We start from the raw sequence: 18,701 nt of genomic DNA, 5'->3' as shown, positions 1-18,701 counted from the left end.
TAACTCCAGTATTTCTTTCTTTGTAATGTCCTCGGTTGCAAAAGGGACATAGTATGATTTTAATAACAATTTATTTGCGATTGATATCAATCGCAACTATTTACATACGAGATAGGAGACTGCAAACTTGTGATTGATCAGAGGGCTTACGATTGCTTTGGATTAATCTTTATAAGACGGGCCCCAGATGATAGTTCTGAGGTGTCCGTCGCCGGTCTGGTCCCAAGGGTTCCGATTGGCCGGATGTGACGGCCATTGCTGATATCTTGTTCCAATCAATATTTACCAAATTACTTTGGATGACCAAACATGACACTATAGTACTAAATCATCTCAGCATTTTGAAATGAATAAGTTATGGGCGGGGTCATGCATGGTAGTGATCGCTTATCGGGAATTATATCTGCAGTGCATTTGGTCGCTAAAAAAAGTAGCAAAACAAACCCAATGTGATAATTCTCACCATAGCAAAATCGGGCGTCAAATCGTTATAAATGTCTGCACCATTCCAATAAATTCGATAACTTGTGCATTTGCAGGTAATTCAACAACAACAAGACGTCTGTGGTTCACAAAACCTTTATTTTGCTTTCATGTCAGAGGTTTCAGGCCCGAAGATGTTCTAGGAAAGGATGCAAGATGAACTGCGGATATCCTCTATGAGAAAAGCCGTCTAAATGAAGCTATCATGCGGAGTATGAGTAGACAGGTGTCTGACCCGAATTGAGGCAATCTCCTTCATTTCTTCCCCCATTTACCTGCTCCCAAACCAGGTAATTCAACTCGCATCGAGGCTTATCCCGGAGCATTTGACATTCCAACATTTGGGGCAAGAAATGTACCCAAAATTTGAAATTAGGTCAGACGCCAGGTGTAAAAGGGATACTACCGACGCGTCGCGACGGCCCGAACGATTTGGTGTATGAATTCCGTAGACGGTGGCGTATTTCCCGTAAATTCTTTAATCTTACCGCGTCACGTACAATGCGTAGGCTGCAAGCCGTAACTATATGGGCGATCACACTTACAGAAAAAAAAGTTTTAAGCCCCACTGTCCCATTTGTAGCTACTTGCTCCCTCTATATAGAAAAGATAGCCACCTGTCAGTGACCTCGCTGTGTGGTCTAATCCCTTCTGGCCCAGTTTTTTTTATCGTTTTTTTTATCGTGTGTAGACAGAATTGTTTCACCAATCTTCGCGATTCGCAGTAAGTCTTGCAACTTTCCAGAATAATCTCGATAGTTTGCCGGGTGCTATGTGTGTGAATGGTATAGAGAATAAAAAAAAAAAATCGCTTTATTTAATCCCAAGATTCCAAGCGCGCATACATCGTCGAGATTCACGCATGCGCAGTTCGATCGTTCTTGCCGTCGATCGAGAATTCTCCCTGTCTGAATAGTCGCCCCCCCCCAAAAAAAAAAAAAAAATCAATCTTTGCATCGCGCTCCACATCGCATTTATTGTTATGTGAGAACGAGTCTAACGTTTAAACTTTGCTAAGGTGGGAATAATGATTTTAAAGAATGGGACTTCATCACTGTGAAAAGAACTATTTTCTTTTAGCGAGCAATTATCAGTTCCTTATCTATACTTTTTAGTATGTTGAAAGGCTGTTCCGATGAAGAAACTCTGCTGAGAAGGCGCCTTTAATTTACTATTCTTTAAACGGAGTGAAGAATGGGAATATAACATGTTTTTCGTGCTTATGTTTTCGTAACATTAAATTTATTTTTGTAAATGATATAAACTATAATAATCATAATAATCATGATAGTAACAGTAGTAGTAATAATGTTAATAATGATAATGATATTATATTAATTTTTACAACGTGATTATGGTGTTAATGATTAGCAGTAACAATGTGTTACTATACCTGTCATGAAATCACAATATTTTTAATTTTTTTTCTTTCTCTTTCTTATATTTTTTTCTTTTTCTTTTTCTTCTTTTTCTCCCTTCTTTCTCCATTTTTCTTCTCCTCGTCTATCTTTTCTTTTTAAAGCTTTATTTTAACCAATATCAGGTGCATACGGTCGGGTGTGGGGAGGAAGGTCTGCGGATCACAGTTATTTGGTTAACTTTTTCCATACCCGGGCAGCTCGACCGGATGCACCTGCTATTGCAATATTTATATATGCTTTCTATTGATTTTTTAATCTCAATTCATGTTTGTTATATTGTTGTATTATGTGACTTGATTTGCCGAATAAAATAATAATAATAATAATAATAGGGAAAGTATCAGAAAAATAGCTTCTTTCATATTTGCCGAGACGGGGGAAAATGTTAAAAATCAATGATACCGATTTGATATTCTGCAAAGGCTGAGATCAGGGGTAATGGAGAGAATCTGGTTGAATTGGAAGAAGGTAAAGGATAATAATCATTCAGAAAATGACAGAGAAGAGGAAAGGAGCGCAGGTTGAATGAGATGGGGGTAAATCGATGACTGCATTGCCGATAGGAATGTAGTAATATAATAAAGCTTTCCATGAGCATTTTGTGTCCTATGGGTTTTGATTGTGATGGTGGTATATATGAATAATAGTTATAGCAGCCCGTACTAGTATCTTCGCTAAAGTCATTATCTTGTTGCGCAGGTGACAGTGCGTAATGGTAAGGCGTGGGTCTAGTGGATACGTGGGAAGTGGTTGGCGAAGGAGAGGGGGTAGGGGATGGGGGGGGGGCACCGATTCCGCATGGATAAATGAAATGTGAATGCGGGCAGATCGAGTGGCCGGTATGGCATAGGATCGGTAACAGGTATCATGTATTTTACATATTTCTTATCCCCCCCCCTATCTCTCTCTCTCTCTCTCTCTCTCTCCCTTTAAATTTCCTTTCCCTATTCGATGGGGGGGGGGGGGGGGGTTATCATGTGCCCCCTCTAGCTACTAGACTATCTGCATTATGCAAAACAGTCGACTGAAGCAAACAAAATAAAAATGGATTATTTGAGCGGCACCCAGCAGCATCATAATCCAGCTTAAGAATTTCAGATATGCTAATTTTAGTTAATTCGAATTTCAATCAGATGATTATGAATCATTTTCGAGTCAATTTACATTCGTAACAACTTATTCGGTGTTCGGGCATCTCCTCCCAATACAGTCGCCCTATCAAGTTCAGGTGTAAGCGCGGTCGAATCGTCTGCTATAAAAAAATAACTTCATGTAACCCTCTCTATATTCATGACACCAATACGAGTTTAAATAAATCTTTTAAAATAGTACTTCCCCACAGGCAGGTCTACTTTGATCTCTTCTTTCCGTTTTTCCTCCCACGCTTCTGCTGCAACAAACGAACTGCCTAAAAGTGTACCAATCACCTGGGGAAAGTGTTTAGCTAGAATGAATAAAGGTTATCTTTAAATAAAAAACACCTTTTCTGGCATTCTATAGGTACATGGTCGGGGAGTATGACGAATGTTAAAGATAACCTGATACCCTACGATTTGGGTACCGTTAGTGTCCTTTTCTATGAGTGCGTACGCGTACTTTAATTAATGAACCCAGTATTAAAGACATTTAGCTGTTCATTGAGAATCTATCTAAAGCCTCTTTCACACCAGATCTGCGTAGAGAATCAAACTTATACGCCGAAATTAGGCTGCGTTTTCATGATTTTTTTTTTTGCTTCGGCGTAGTCCCTGCATAGGTTATGCGTAGGCTGGCGTACGATGGTGTATGGTTACGTACCCTGTACAAAGCCACCACGTACCTACGGCGTATGCAATTGGCGTACCTACGCGTACGATTTTGAATACCAGGTGTAGGGTTGCGTATGTTTACATAGGCCTGGCGTACTGGTTTGCTTTCGATAGCGTACGATTGGGTACGTTTGCTTACTGTGTGCGCAATCTGTTAATGCTTCATCGGACTGGCGTAGGGTAGCGTATTATTGCGTAGGTTGGCGTACTGTAGCGTAGTGTTGTGTAGTGTTGCGTAGACTTGCGTAAAAAATGCGTACTTTCTGCGTCTAGCGTCCACGCCGAAAGTGCGTCCATCTCGGGTGCCTCAGCGTATATAGTTACGTAGGCCAGCGAAGGGTAGCGTACGATCGCGTAGTCGGGTGTGAAAGGGGCTTACGTTGCAATGTCTCATCTCTGTAATATACTTTGAATACAGTATAGCTTGATAGAATTTCTTACATCGCGAGCAAAACATATTTTCGTGTTTGGTAAATGGTATAGGCTGATTATGTTGTAGATACTTGGTGGATAATGTGTGGGTTTTTAATTATCAAAATTAATATAGACTTGCTGAAGAGCCTATGTACTGCACACAAAAATACGTAGGCGTATATGTGATTATGATGACACACACGTGTGGCACGAATGTTTGCTGCAAATACTCTATTTCTCGTCGAATTTCGAAAATGAGGGCACTTCAAAAGCAGTCTTTTTCAGGGAATATTTCTGTTATGATATCCGTCCAAACTGACGTGAGAGGAATGAGAAAGCTCATCAATTTGTTTTCGTTTCAACCGGAAGTCAACTTTACCACTCAATATTAAACTTATAACCCTGAGAATTATTGTGATAACAATGGATCAAAAGTAATCATGATATGACTTAAAATGAGCTTCGTAATTCAATACATTCATGGTTGACATTACGCCTCCGCGCGATCAAAATAATAATCAGGGTTCCTAAATGAAAATAAATCTAGGCAGAGGTGGAATAAATCGACTATTACTAATTCGATCCGGACCTCTAAATTGTCCAGGCAAACGCTGTGCATTAATATAGATTTCACAATTACATCGCGTATGGATTTTGACACGCTGGGGAATGATTGAAGTGCGTTGGAAGATTTGCATTTTAATCCATGATTTAAAACGCTCAAGGGATTTGCCTAGAAATGAGATAAATCGACTGTTGCTAATTTGTCCCAACCCTCTTAATAGCTCAATCGAAAGAAAAATCTTTAATGCATTATAGAAATTGACAGACGACCTGCTCTACAGATTCCGCCACCGCAGGGATCAATTTCCGTGAATAAATGTTTTTATAATCTGTCTTAGAGTTTAGCTTTATAGTTACAAGAGCGCAAGTGATCGATGTTTAGTTTGGTAATAGTCTTGCCATTTCATAATTTATGAATAATTACTACAATGTCATTAACCGGATAAGCGATCAATCGTCCCTTTGCGTCTAAACAAAAAAGAAAAAAGTGGAAAAAGATGAGAGTGAGATAATTAAAGACAAATTAAAGAACAAGTTTTCTTTAGTCTTAAATTTCCTTCCTGCACATAATTGCCCAATTGTTACCCAACATGAGGGCGATTATGTGTCCAACCAACTGCTGAGTAAATTAAAGATTTTGCATGATTTACCCAGTGTTGGGTAAAAAGAAAATACCCAACTTTTAACCAACAGAAATTTACCCAATCAAAGATTCACCCAATTCTCACCATAATTTGTAGCATTATTTAGTTACACACTAGTTGGGCAAATAAGTTGGATAAAATATTATATGCAAAAGGAGAACCACGGACCTCATGATCTATAGTCCTGTGACATATCCACTTGACCACGATACTTTTGATAAAAGAATATAACCCTATTGTTGCATAATAAAGTTGCCCGACTTACGTTTGCCCAGTTACATCTGCCCAACTTATTTTGAACATTTCATTGGGTAAATACATGTACATGTAGTAAATAGTTGGGAGAAAACAACCCAAATGTTGGACTGAAATAGCCCAACTCTAATTTGCCCAATGACATTACCCAACCTATTTTTTTACCTTTCATTGGGTAACTTCATATAGTAAACGGTTGGGAGAAAATAACCCAATTATCGGACAAAATTTGCCCAACTTCGATATACCCAGTAACATCTGCCCAACTTTTTTTTACAGTGTGTACACATCAATAAACCTATCATTAATCATTTTCCTTGTAATGTTATAGATTTCAGAAGACAAGAACCTGACTGGCAGGTTCATACCTTTTACAAATAAAAGAGCGCTGTAAATTAGACACGATAGGATAAAGAGAGAGATAGAGATATAGATAGCAAGGAAGAGAGAGGTGAAATATTCGTCATTATAACGAAAGATTTGGAAAAGTATGACTAAGCGAGGACTAAAGGAAAAGGTAATATCAAAATAATCCATTGTTGTACTTTAATTTCCGTTTTAGGCGCATCCGATTATTCAGATATTTTTGAAGTCGAATAAGGTTGGTGTTACACCCAGGGAAATCATTGCCGCATAATGTAAATTGATGCGTGTCGAATTGTGATATACAGTAGTGTACATGGATAAAGGCCCGAGGCAAACCCTATGTCCCGACAGTTCTTTCGCTAACGAAAATCCGTCTCTTGCCAAGGAGTTTTCGCGTTTTGTGGAAATAAATGTGACAATCTTTGGGCATTTTAATTCTGTGGGAATTTTATCGTCTGCATAGGAAAAGAAATCGTTTCCGGGGTTAAAATATATTTCGGCCTCTTTCTGACAATCTTGGATGCACCCTGCCAAAATATTCAATCTATACAAAAAAGGTATCGGTCAGTGGATATCTTTGGTACTAGACCATATTTATATTTAATTCAGTAGATTTACTCTTTACCTCGGAGTGGATATTGATGATAATGTGATTACCATATCGAGTTACCATAGTCATCGTTTGTATTTTTATTTTGTTGAAGGGCGTGGGCGAGTATCGGTGTGTAATTGAATGTGTGTGTGGGTGACTGTGTGTGTGCGTTTATGTAAGCGTAGAACTCCGAACGTGTAACCTACCAGGTTCAGGGTACAGAGGTCGCTGAAGAGTGTCCTGACTGTAATGACTCTACAAATGATTTCCATGGAATTCGGTGATTAACTAGGCATTGACCCAGCTCAGATTAGAACATAAGACAAGCACTGATTAATGACCGGGGTGATAGTATCTATAAAGCGCTTAGAGACGTCCGAGATGTATTAAGCGCTATATAAAAGCTCGTTATTATTATTATTATTATATTTATCTGATTCCCTCCCACTTTGATTTCTACCGTGAAGCATTAGAAACAGAAACAAATTCATATTTTTTTTTACCAGACCACCTTTCTTTTTTGAAGACATACTGATATAAAGACATTTAAAAAGAATATTCGCCCCTTTTTACATGAATTTTTCGGCCAGCTTTTAAGAACTTTCGAATAAAGTCTGATCGACCAAAGGCACTGGCATTTGTTTCAAAATCCTGAATCTTCCATAGAAAAGGAACTGAAGTTCAAATCGAGACAATTTCATAACGAGATTCAGTCGACCAATGGCTCTTCAAAAACAAACTATTTAATAGCACATTGATGTAAAAAATAGATTGATTAAAAGTTAATATGTGTAAAACTCAATGACCAATAGCATAATTTGTCTTTCTTTCTTTCTTTCTTTTCTGTAACTGATGTTGACAGGCATGAATCTCGATGTTTTTAATAACGGAAATGAGTCAAAATCATCTATATTTTTTCAGAAATTCTTTGATTGAAGCCAGACAGCACAAATCCAATTCATTCGTTTATTCCACTGCTGGCATTTTAATCTCGAGATTGACAAGGTCTGTGGTGTGCGAAATATTTTCATTTCTCGTGATATTGCCCTTTCTGTTGCTTTCTTTTGCAAAAGAATCTGTCAATGTTCATATTCTCGAAGCTCTGTTAGATTTGATCATATGGATGACTGCTCCTAACCAAGTATGACAGTGGAATATAAAGTTCAACCACTGCGGAAGGATATGTATCGGGTTTTAAAGTTAGGCTTGCTTGGAGTAATTTCAAATTCGGCTTTCACCCACGAAATAAAGATCGCGTGCAGCGGGATTCGAACCTGCTATATGCTACTTGTTGGGCGGTTTTAAAGTTTTAATGTTAAGTTTTCAAATCTAATTTGCGCGAAGACGGACCTTAAATTCAGGAAATGAAACCATTGGACTCTAAAAAGGTTCATGAAGGTTATATCAAGCACAACAAAGGCAACATTTTCAGACCCCTAAAAGTTTCAAGCCGTGGTCGATTGATGAGAATATATAACAAAACAAAAAACAGTTAGCCAAGCAATGGGTTAATAGTTTAAAACATATACTGCCTGCATTGAGAGGCTCTAGTGAAACCAATGATGACGTCCAAGACTTCGAGATGACTAGAATAGTACAATTTTTTTTCGAGGGGAGCAGTTCGTATTTATGCCGCACCGGGACACATGGACTTTAGGGGTTCTCACATATCATCCGAAGTTTATGTGATTAGTTTTACTTTATGTAAGCCATTTTTCTGGAAACGTCAGGTATAAAAAGGAAATGCCACATTTTGTCTGTTCATTATAAATGCTGTTGAATATCGGAAGAATTGTATATTGGGCCAGTGCAATGGATATGATTATGTTCTTTACTTTTTGTTTCTTTCTAGATTCAAGCTGAACCAGATTGATTGAACCAGATTTAAAGTGAATTCGAAATTCAGTAGTAAATGCTCTTCCATGAACAATGCTTTAAATATAATTAGATAGCTTTCTTCTTTTTGTGTGTCTTTTTTTTCCTTCTGTTTTGTCAAAGATAGGTAGACTCCCTAATGTAACGAGAAAGTATATTTCTACTCGACAAGATTAGCAAAAGGAGACATCTACATCACGTTCAATAGACAACAAGTTAACACCTCTCGATAGGTATAGCAATGGAATATGGGACATTGCGACGTCACAAATGGGCTTTCAACTCATTCATTTCAAAAGCATATTAAACCTAAATCCGTTACTGCGAATACCGCAATAAGTGATTATTAATTTCCATCGGGCATAGCCCTGCCCTGAATAAAAGGAATCATCTAGATTTAGTTTTCAGTTAGTTTGATCCTACCGCCGCCGGAATATCTGTGGAGATCTTCAGAGGAGCCTCATCCTCTCTCCTCACAAGCTCACATAGTGAATAAACATGAAGAAGGGATTGTATGGACTTGGTAAATCTCTTTTGAAATTCTAATTCAGCGGGACACGGTTTGCAAGAAAGAAATTCTCTGGAAATTGGAATCCATGAAACTAGAAACCATAATCCTTCGTAGTTAACACTCTCCAATTCATTCAAGTGAAAATTTTACAATGTCTGCACTAAGTGGACGATCTAGGGTTGTATGGGGGCACTCCCCCCCCCCTCTATCAACAAAGCATTATCTGGCAAATGTTTGGTTCATATTAAGAACAAGAAAATTGTGACCTGCCATAATTCAGCACCCCCCCCCCCCCGGCCCCACCTCTGCCCCACACACACAGCGACAAAGTCTTGTCTGGCACAATATTGGTGCATTCTTAGCACAAGAGAATAATGCCACCCCATTATTCATCATCATATAGCAATATTAACTGCTAACAGGCACTTTAACTTGTATTTTGTATCTGTTCTTTTAAATAAATATTGTTCTTTTTTTATCAGAGGATTTTATAGTACGATATAAAAGAACCGCAAAAAAAAACGTTACACTTTAATTTTATCTACTGGTAGGATAATTTCGTACTTGCGTCTGGATAATCATGCAACTAGATAATTTGGGATGCACCATTTGAAATGCCTAAGAAATAGTGCTAAGTAATGACCTATCTGGCGCCTTAGAAGAAGAACATCTATAAATGGGAAAGAAGGGAGATGATGCCGATAATAGACGTCCAGTTCACAACATAATTGGAAATGGGGTAGTCGTTAGGTTCTGTGCCAAGCATTAAATTGTCTTCTGATGATCCTATTTTCAAAATCTTACCCCCTGAATACAATACCTCGATAGTTAAAACACTATTACTAAGTTTTCGATAAAAGAAGGTGACAACGATCAGCAAAGCGAGTTTGCCCGTAAAACTTCTTAAAATATACATGATCACACCGACAAGACAGATACCCCACCGATAACCCGTCGAGCAAAACATGACATAAACCTCGAATGGAAAAGAGTCAGTCTGTGTTAAATCAGTGTGGGAGTCACTTAATTTACCAGTGAGACCGAGGTATTGACGAGTAAGATACTTCGAATATTCTTTACACCAGGAAGTTGTAACTTAACATGGAGATATAGAATGTGGAAGTGATACAATCCTGGCATAAAATATTAAATATTGATCATCCTTTGTCCTTATAACTGCCATGGATCATGCGTATTACATTTCTTTTCATCCCGTACCTGTCTGGGGATAATATGAAAGCTCAGCTGCGTCAATGACAAATTTTGATTGGTTTAGCCCTTTATATTCTTGAGAATTGAGACGGCTGGTGCCTGATACATGCCAGACGATCTCATTCTCACACTTTACCAAGATTTAATGTCGTATGATGCCAGCTCTATAGTGCAGCGGCATGCCCTACTCGAGACCGACGTCCATTCGGTTGGCGCTCAGCCTACATCTAGGGCCATGCCAGAACTTCAAGAGATGATTGAGTTCTTAGGAAGGTGAACAATAAGTTTTTGAATTTTCATTCGTTTAATTTTAGTGTGGAAGAGTATTATAGCAGAAAGTGTCCCTTAGAAAAGGATGACTGTTCACATGCCCTTAAAATTCGAAATAAGACAAGTAAACAGCTAAGGTTGTGGACCACAACTTTTATGCCAAATGTTGTTTTTGCAGTCCCATATATGCATTTATTTATACAGTTTCTTTTCCATGGCACCGTTTATGCATAAGTACGCAGGAAAATTGAACACTGCCAAAGGCAATTATGTAAACTATTATAATCAACCTGTTCAAATTCAATGAGCAGTGTGTCGTCTGGAATTCAAAACACACATACCCACAGTCGATACGGCGCGGCCTACACATACCTATACTTGCACTTAAGTTGCTATATGTCAGACATGATGTAGCATCACCAGGAAGACAAAGGCAATGATGATATATCGTACATTACCATTGTACATACCATTGTCTATTGTAGAATATAAGTTTAGCCGACTGTTTAGTCTGACATGTCTGACAAAGCAATGTATATGTTGCTTATGTTTGTTGTATTGTAACAGGTGGTCAACTTTGGCAAAGTTACATACCACTTTCTCAAGTTAGCTCATTGATGACTGACAGATGATGTCACATGGGGAATTAGATCTGTAGGATTTTTAGGGTGGAGCTTGGCAAGTTTGAAAAAAAATATTAACACAAATATTTAAAAATCTATGAAACACATTTAGACGTTAACATACCTAATATTAGATGTATGCTGGACTACACACCAACAGGGATAAGCTTGTATTTGGATGACAGGTGCCCTTAAAAAGTGAAAGGCGATGTTTAAAAATATGACGATACCTAAAAGGAGCGAGGTAATACTTTGGTCATTTTCGGTGTGAGTATGTATTATACAAGCTAAATAACATAACATTCAAACATACTCACAGAAGAGATACAAATAATACAATTTATAATTTCATGAAAATACTAGTGATCCCATTTAAATGCATTGGTTCCTCTTTGATACGATATACTATCGAACGAAGGTTGACAAACGGTACAATGCCCTTTACATCAAATGAATCCAAATCGACAGTAATTGTCTTAAGCAAACAAAATGCATAGACGAAATTTATGACGAGATAAACAGAGGACATAACTCAAAGGTTTAATTTTATGAGAGAGTCGAGTAGACGTATTGAAAACAATTCATGCAAGTCATGCGAAAGGTTATATATATATATATGTATTGGTTTCGTACATAAATAGCGGGTTGTGGACTAAGGCCACTTCCCAACATTTGCGATAAAGACATCTAGGACTTGTTAGGGTAGCTCTTAATCTCTTATTGCGTATTTTCCAAGGTTAAACGGGCATTGTTTATTATTTCAAACTTTTTGAAAAACAAGATAATGATAGGTAGATTTTTGTAAATCATACGTCATCCTGAATCCCCTTTTCAAGCCTTTTTTTATTTAGATTACAAAGTCATCCCCTTTTTACGGAGCTCGAGATTTTATTTTATACATGTTTTACCTTTTATTACTTAGACCCCTCTCAGTAATGGATCTAGGATTATCATGCATGGGGGAGAAAAAATCTGTGAAAAGATTTTTAAAAATATGCTCGATATGCTTCTGCCCAATTTAATTGTGCCCTTGGGTCGCTATATTGGTGTTTTGTGTCAATGTGCCGTAACATCTCATGTGTGGATGTCTTCTGCTCGAATATCTCTTCTAAACTAGTGACAATTAAAAGTAATCTACGTCGAGGATAATAAATGTTAAATCACTTTGGGTATAGTGACCAGGGCAAGCTGTGATAGGTACAGGGTGCTGGGAGCGAGCGAGGACCCGTTTTTGATAGGCCTCGTTGTGTGTAATAGACACCACGTCGACGGCGTCGTAATCGCACTCGACTAGGGCTTCAACACAGTTCACTGGTACTATGAGGTGTCACGATACATGTGACGGATCACGTGATGTGATGGGTTAAGATAAGACATGTCAGGCGGATAGATGAGATGCCCTGAATTATCTCCAGCTGTGAGTTAAAGACTTGCATAATTTGTGATTAACTTCAATTGAAACACTTAGATCTGCTCAAGAACATTTCCGTTTGGATTCTCGATACAGTTTCTGAAAATCTGCTCCTCTGTTAATTTTTTTATTGAATTATTATACATAAATAGTTCATTGTACACTGGCAGGTCACGAATTGGCGTGGGGTCCAGGGGCGAGGATAATCTCAACCCGAAAACTTTCTCTATCAGAATGTCTTCCCTCATAAAGATAATCGGACCAACTAAAATCATCTAAAAAATAAAATAGGGTATTCTTTACACTGCATGGAGAGAACGCATGACTTCGGTTTTCTGGTTACTTTAATAATAACAAGCATTTATGCTTTCTTAGCAGTCAGGTAAAATAACTGTCTCTACTTTATTATAAAATTTAATGTAATGCACGTTCCGTCATTTAAATTGATTACATTTTAGAATGACTACTGTCTATTATGTTATTTATTACGTGAGTGTATATTATGTAGTTCTATTAATGTATTGCTTCAAACGGACTATTCAACTCATGAACATACATGTTGAGGTTTCTGTTCTTTACTGATATGGGAAGTACAAGTATATAAGTCTTGAAAATGGTCGGAAATATGTTTAAAACATTTAAGTTATAATGATATCCAATCTCTTGAAGTCGTTTGTACCGATGTAAAACTAGAATGCATGTTTCAACTATTAATAAACGATGATCAGTCTCTTAAAACTGTCAGGAATTCTTTCCTTTACCTACTATGATTAATTAATTCACCCAGTTTTCACACCCAATTCTAAATGTTCAATATTACCTTTAATAAATGACAAGTACATTATTGAACCGGAAAGGCGTGGGATGACTTTGCTGTGCCAATCTAATTATTCAATTGCATTTATTTCGTCACATAATGATCCCCAGCTGCTATTGCTCTGCATGAAACAGAACGTTATCAACCGTGTCTAGTTACAGGCTATTTGTATAACTCTTTTGAGGGTGGTTTCCACTACGTTGAGTTTGGAATTACATAAGAACTGAATGAGGCTTAATTATTTTTATGTGGCTCCTTTACAAAATGCCCCCTAGATTTAGAGGGGTCTATGCCATTATAAAGATGCTGAGACATTTCTCAGGATATGCAATGGAACAGAATACGGATACATCTTTTCGTCAGGTAAGTGTGTATATAAAGGTATGTTTTTTCTTCTCTTTTTTTCGAAGCAATCATAAATATAACATTTAAAAGCCTCTTAATCATTTAAATGACCACCAATCCAGATTAAGTAAGACCCTAGAGATGCAAATTATTATCGGCAGTTAAGATTGCCTTTAAGTATTTGTTCTCTATTGGGCAATTTAAGATGCTGTGATTGATAAATATGATTGATTGAGACAACTAATCTAATGAGGCTTATCCGTAGGAAGATAAAAGGCTGTGTGGTAACAATTATGGATCTGGTTCATAGTGAACCAGTTTATTTCATTTGCCATAAGAGATATAACAAAAAGACACAATCTAAGTTATAATTTAAAACAAGTGGAGGTCATAATTAAGAAATGTGTTTTCATCTTATCGGCAAAATAAGAACATAACAGTCTGTGACTTTCCTCTTTTCAAATTCCTTTTGATTAATCGAATATATCAGTGGGAACTTTGTCTCAAAAAGCCATTGCTAAGCCTTTTTATAATTCTCCTTTTTCATTTTATGTAAGTTCTGAAGTGATTTTGTTTAAATACATTGCTGATTATATCGATTATTCTGTATTTTCGCTGTCTTTTTGTATTAATATTGATTTGTTTGATTGTATTTTTTATGAAAATGAAAAAATAAGCGATAAACGAGAAATCACAATCTGACATCCATTGTAAGTCCCACTATCACTTTAAAATAATGAACCGGGTTTCATTTAGTTTTATTGCTCTGTTAATGGTCATTGTTCGAGTTTGGGATAAATCTCTATCCTGTCACTATTTGAACACGCCCAATAATGATTTCTCTCGTGAATAATAATCACTTGTATATGTTGCGTCAAGAACCGCCAAAGCCCCCGGCGCAGTCCTATGCCAATAAATAACACAAAGTCTGCAAACGGGCATTATAACTCATTCACACCGCAAAAGCGACTCCAAATCGGCATAAAACTTAAACATTCGGTATAATTTAAAATATGTTGTTCTGTCAGCTATCGGTCTGATGGCGGTCTCGTCGGTGTGACTTGGGAATGGTTAACCTCATTCCCATCAAATCCTGCCATCGGCTCAAAGTGTTTTAAAAACTCTCAAAGGAGGCTTGAGGAACATTCTCTGCATTGATTTAGCGTGATGTCAGCTCAAACTAAAGAATGTAAACATAGGCATAGAGGATTCTATATTCGGGAATAATGCGCTTTATTTTAGCTATCATTAAAAAACAAACATTGATTTCATTGCCTCATGACATCCAGTTGAATTATTAGAAAATGTAGTTTCAACTTACCAGAAACGGACGAATTTTTCTGCAGACTATGTTTGCAAAAATCGACGTCTAAACGATTTCGATCCGAAAAAAATCCACAGTGTCACTGTAACGACAGAAAGCCTCGAATTTCAGGTAAAATTGTTTGATAACAAAAGAAGTTGCTCTCAATCGCAGCAGACGATCAGCTCCTTGCGCTGGTGAGATCAGGTAGAAGTGCTCGATAGAGTCGGCGAGAAAACGGCTCCACTGCAGCTAGGGCCTGTATGAAAGACAAGAAACGAGGTCAAGTGATGCTATTGATATTCAATTATACGAAGTGATCAGGTCGATCTCTCGGCGACACATTGGCAACTTTAGCTCTCTGGTGATGTTTGTCTAAAGATATGATGATCCTGTACTTGGTGATGATATTGTAAAGGATCTGAGATACATGAGAGGTTCGGGAGAGGGATTAGCTAGCTTAATGTACTTCAGGGTTCACTTCTGTCAAAATAAGAGCTCTTGGTATACCAAGGTTAGTCTAGTTGTTCAGTTCAAATGACGATAACATTACCTGACATGTAACAGCGTTAAGTCAAGTACGAAGAACTTGATTTTGATTTCCAATTATTAGCGACCAATGTGGATTGTTTTTATCTTTTCATTGCATTTCGGTGGTAGCTTTATTCTGCTTTGGGGCTATATTGTTCTCTTTTCTCCCACAAGAACGATATTTATTTAGCTGAGCTGCTATTGTTTCTCTTTAAAAAAGGTAGAGGCTTTTTCCCTGTAAGGTGTGCAATGCGCAAGCAGAGATGAGCAGTAAAAGTAGCCTGGATGTTTTTTGTTCAATATATATTTGCTAAAATACAGATGAAATAATAATCATAAATTGTGTCTTCCGACGCAAGTGGAACATTATTTAAGTATTACTTAAGCTAAAATCCATTTCGAAAAGTGGACGAAAGATCATAATGTATCTGTATTGTGATTCAAGTGGAACAGTATGAGAATATCAATTGATAATTTTCAATCCCTTTTCTTATTACGTCTACCAAAGTGATTGATCATCTTTACGATGTGATGTCAATACTATTTTCTGATATTGTGACAGCGAAGATTATACTTGATGTCCAAGGTCGCACGGTATACCTTACCGGCTTGACTGCACAGAGTGCTCATTAGAGCATAATCCCATTTCAAAAGTGATAAGACTAAAGATTCGGCGAAGGACTGCTATGAAAACAAGGTATTATCGCTGGGGAGACAGGACGTTAATGGAAGACCGGATTTTGACGGGAAGATAAGCTGAATTGAGTTGTCAGCAGGACCTATTAAAATACCAGGAGATGCACCATACATCAATGGATGTCAAGTCTTATCACGACCTATCACGACCGAATGGGGTGGATTATTGAAAGAGGATGTTGAGTTCTTGTAATAGGGTGGTACTCATTCTTTCTCATTTTCCTCTCCTGTAAAAGAACATCTTACTTGAGGGAGTTGTTGTGCTTGGTAGATCTCAACAGTATCAAGATGTGGCCTAAATAAAGTGTACTTTATGGCGATATTTGGGCCTTTAGAACTTTTGTCCAAAGTTTTGGTCGCCTCCCTTATTACGCACCGCACCCATACACATACATATACATGTATTGCGGGTGCGCGTGCGTGTGTGTGTATGCTTGTGTGCGTGCGTGTGGGCGTGTGTGTGCGTGTGTGGGCGTGTGTCCTACCATGCTGCACATTAGGTGCTTGAGGCAAGAATTGTGTGTAATGTTTGAGTGACAATTTTGAACAACTATTTCAAGATTCATAGTAACGGTTAATAACACAAATTCGGGTAAAAGCCTTGACAAAATGTAAAACGATTTCTCACACCGCTTCTTTCGTCGTAATGGGAAAAAAATTACCTGTTTAATCTATTCATCAACTTGATATTTTAGAACAGACAATATGTTGTCAGAAAAAAATGCCAGATTATTATTTTTTCATTTGATTATGTTTGAGTTTAATATTAAAGGAATGTATAATGAATGAACTGCAAACAACATGACTACACAATGAATATCTTATAGAAAGTACAATATACAAAACATTTGGAATGATTGTTATTGACCGAGGATTTGAAACAGACCAGAGACTCAATATGCAACCATATACCTACGGCCCTCTTTGTCACTATGTAATGCTGCACCTGTGAGTGGTGATTCAATCTAGATTTTAATGTAGACCCTAGAATGAAAAATAGAAAAAACAACTTTTACTCTACTCGAGATAGAGGGGTGGGATAAGGAGGGAGAGTGAGGGAGGGAGAGAGAGAGGGGGAGAGAGAAAGAGAGAGATGGGGGTGGGGGTAGAGAAACTAGACAAAAAGGAAAGAGACAGAGAGAGACAGAGAGGGAGAGAAAGAAACAGAGACAGAGACAGGTAGACAGACAGAGAAAAAAAGATAGAAAGAGGGAGAGAGCGAGAGCGAGAGAGAGATAGAGAAAGAGAGAGAGAGAAATAAAGACCGGTGTACCAGGATCCCCCCCCCCAATTAGTTAAATCACAGTCACAGTCTATGTATAGACATGGTGGCTCAGTCGTTAGAGCGCCCGCCTCATGAACGGGAGGTCGTGGGTTCGAACCCCGGCCGAGTCATACCAAAGACTTAAAACAATGGTACCTTCTGCCTTCTAGCTAGGCGCTCATCATATTAGATTGGAGAAGGGTAGTAATAACATATTATGTTATGCAGGGCCCGCTGGAAAAGCAGTTTCATAACTGAAGTGGCTACCCTGGGTAAATAAAACGTTATTATTATTGTTATTATTATTATTATAGGCGGGGATATAGCTCAGTGGTAGAGCGCTCGCTTCGCATGTGAGAGGCCTCGGGTTCAATCCCCGATATCTCCAGATCAAAATGGTATACTTTTAACAATTTTTTGAAAAATTGTAACATTGATAAACGTATACACTCATTCCAAGTTGAACCACAGTCTCGGTTTGAGTAGGTATATACTCCACAATGATATTGAATGAAAGAAATGAAAAGACAAAAACAGGCTAACATATTTCGTGGAAGATTGGGAAATACCGCAACGAAATGGGGTATGGATTTTCTCCTAGAGTAAAATGCATTCACAAATGCCTTTTCCAATCATCATAATTTTGCCAACACTACTTCGGGATACAGAATAAGAGGAATGGCAAGGTCTACTTTCACCGTTGAGGGTTTGCTAATTTTTTTTCAACCTAACCTAGCCATCCCCCTTTTTTTAGCAGATGAAAGCATATATATCTTAAGAAATATCTGTTTAATTTAGCTTATAATTGATTACCATAACCTTTTCATGTCTGTACCTTTCCTATCGCACTTTGTATAAATGTATCATGTATGCATTTTTCATCTTTTGCACAAGCTGCACCTTAATCATTTGACTGTCAAGTGGCGCTTTATAAATCTTATGTATTATTATTATTATTATATATATCTAAGAAAAAGTGCATCATACAGTATATCTGTATAGTAGCAACTGATCTACAGTGTACTACTAAACTGAATGAATAAACAAAACTATCCATACAGAGTTCAAAAAGACTCAACTCCGTTTCGTTGACAATCAGCCGTAGACGAAAGAATTCATGTATGTCTGATTGTCAACGAAACGGAGTTAAGTCTGTTGTCAATTCTGCTTGTTGCTACGGCAGGCAGCCAGTGAAAACGAATTCGTTTGATAAAATTATGGAAATGCAAGCACTACTTTAGACAAACAGAACTTTGTCATTCCTTGCTCATTTTTCCTGATTGAGGTGTCATATGA

The 18,701-nt window shown here is 37.6% G+C and overlaps 1 non-coding gene across 1 annotated transcript; it reads left to right on the top strand.

Annotated features, from left to right (window-relative positions):
• Window positions 1-17,721: 17,721 nt before the first annotated feature.
• Window positions 17,722-17,793, top strand: TRNAA-CGC. Its single transcript has one exon. It is a non-coding gene; the product is annotated as a tRNA-Ala (tRNA).
• Window positions 17,794-18,701: the final 908 nt, after the last annotated feature.

The sequence above is a fragment of the Strongylocentrotus purpuratus genome, unplaced genomic scaffold, assembly GCF_000002235.5.
Source record: "Strongylocentrotus purpuratus isolate Spur 01 unplaced genomic scaffold, Spur_5.0 spur5_scaffold_19, whole genome shotgun sequence".
Lineage (NCBI taxonomy): Eukaryota > Metazoa > Echinodermata > Echinoidea > Camarodonta > Strongylocentrotidae > Strongylocentrotus > Strongylocentrotus purpuratus.
Note: the sequence above shows the minus strand (reverse complement) of the source record. Positions and strands in the feature narration are given on the sequence as shown.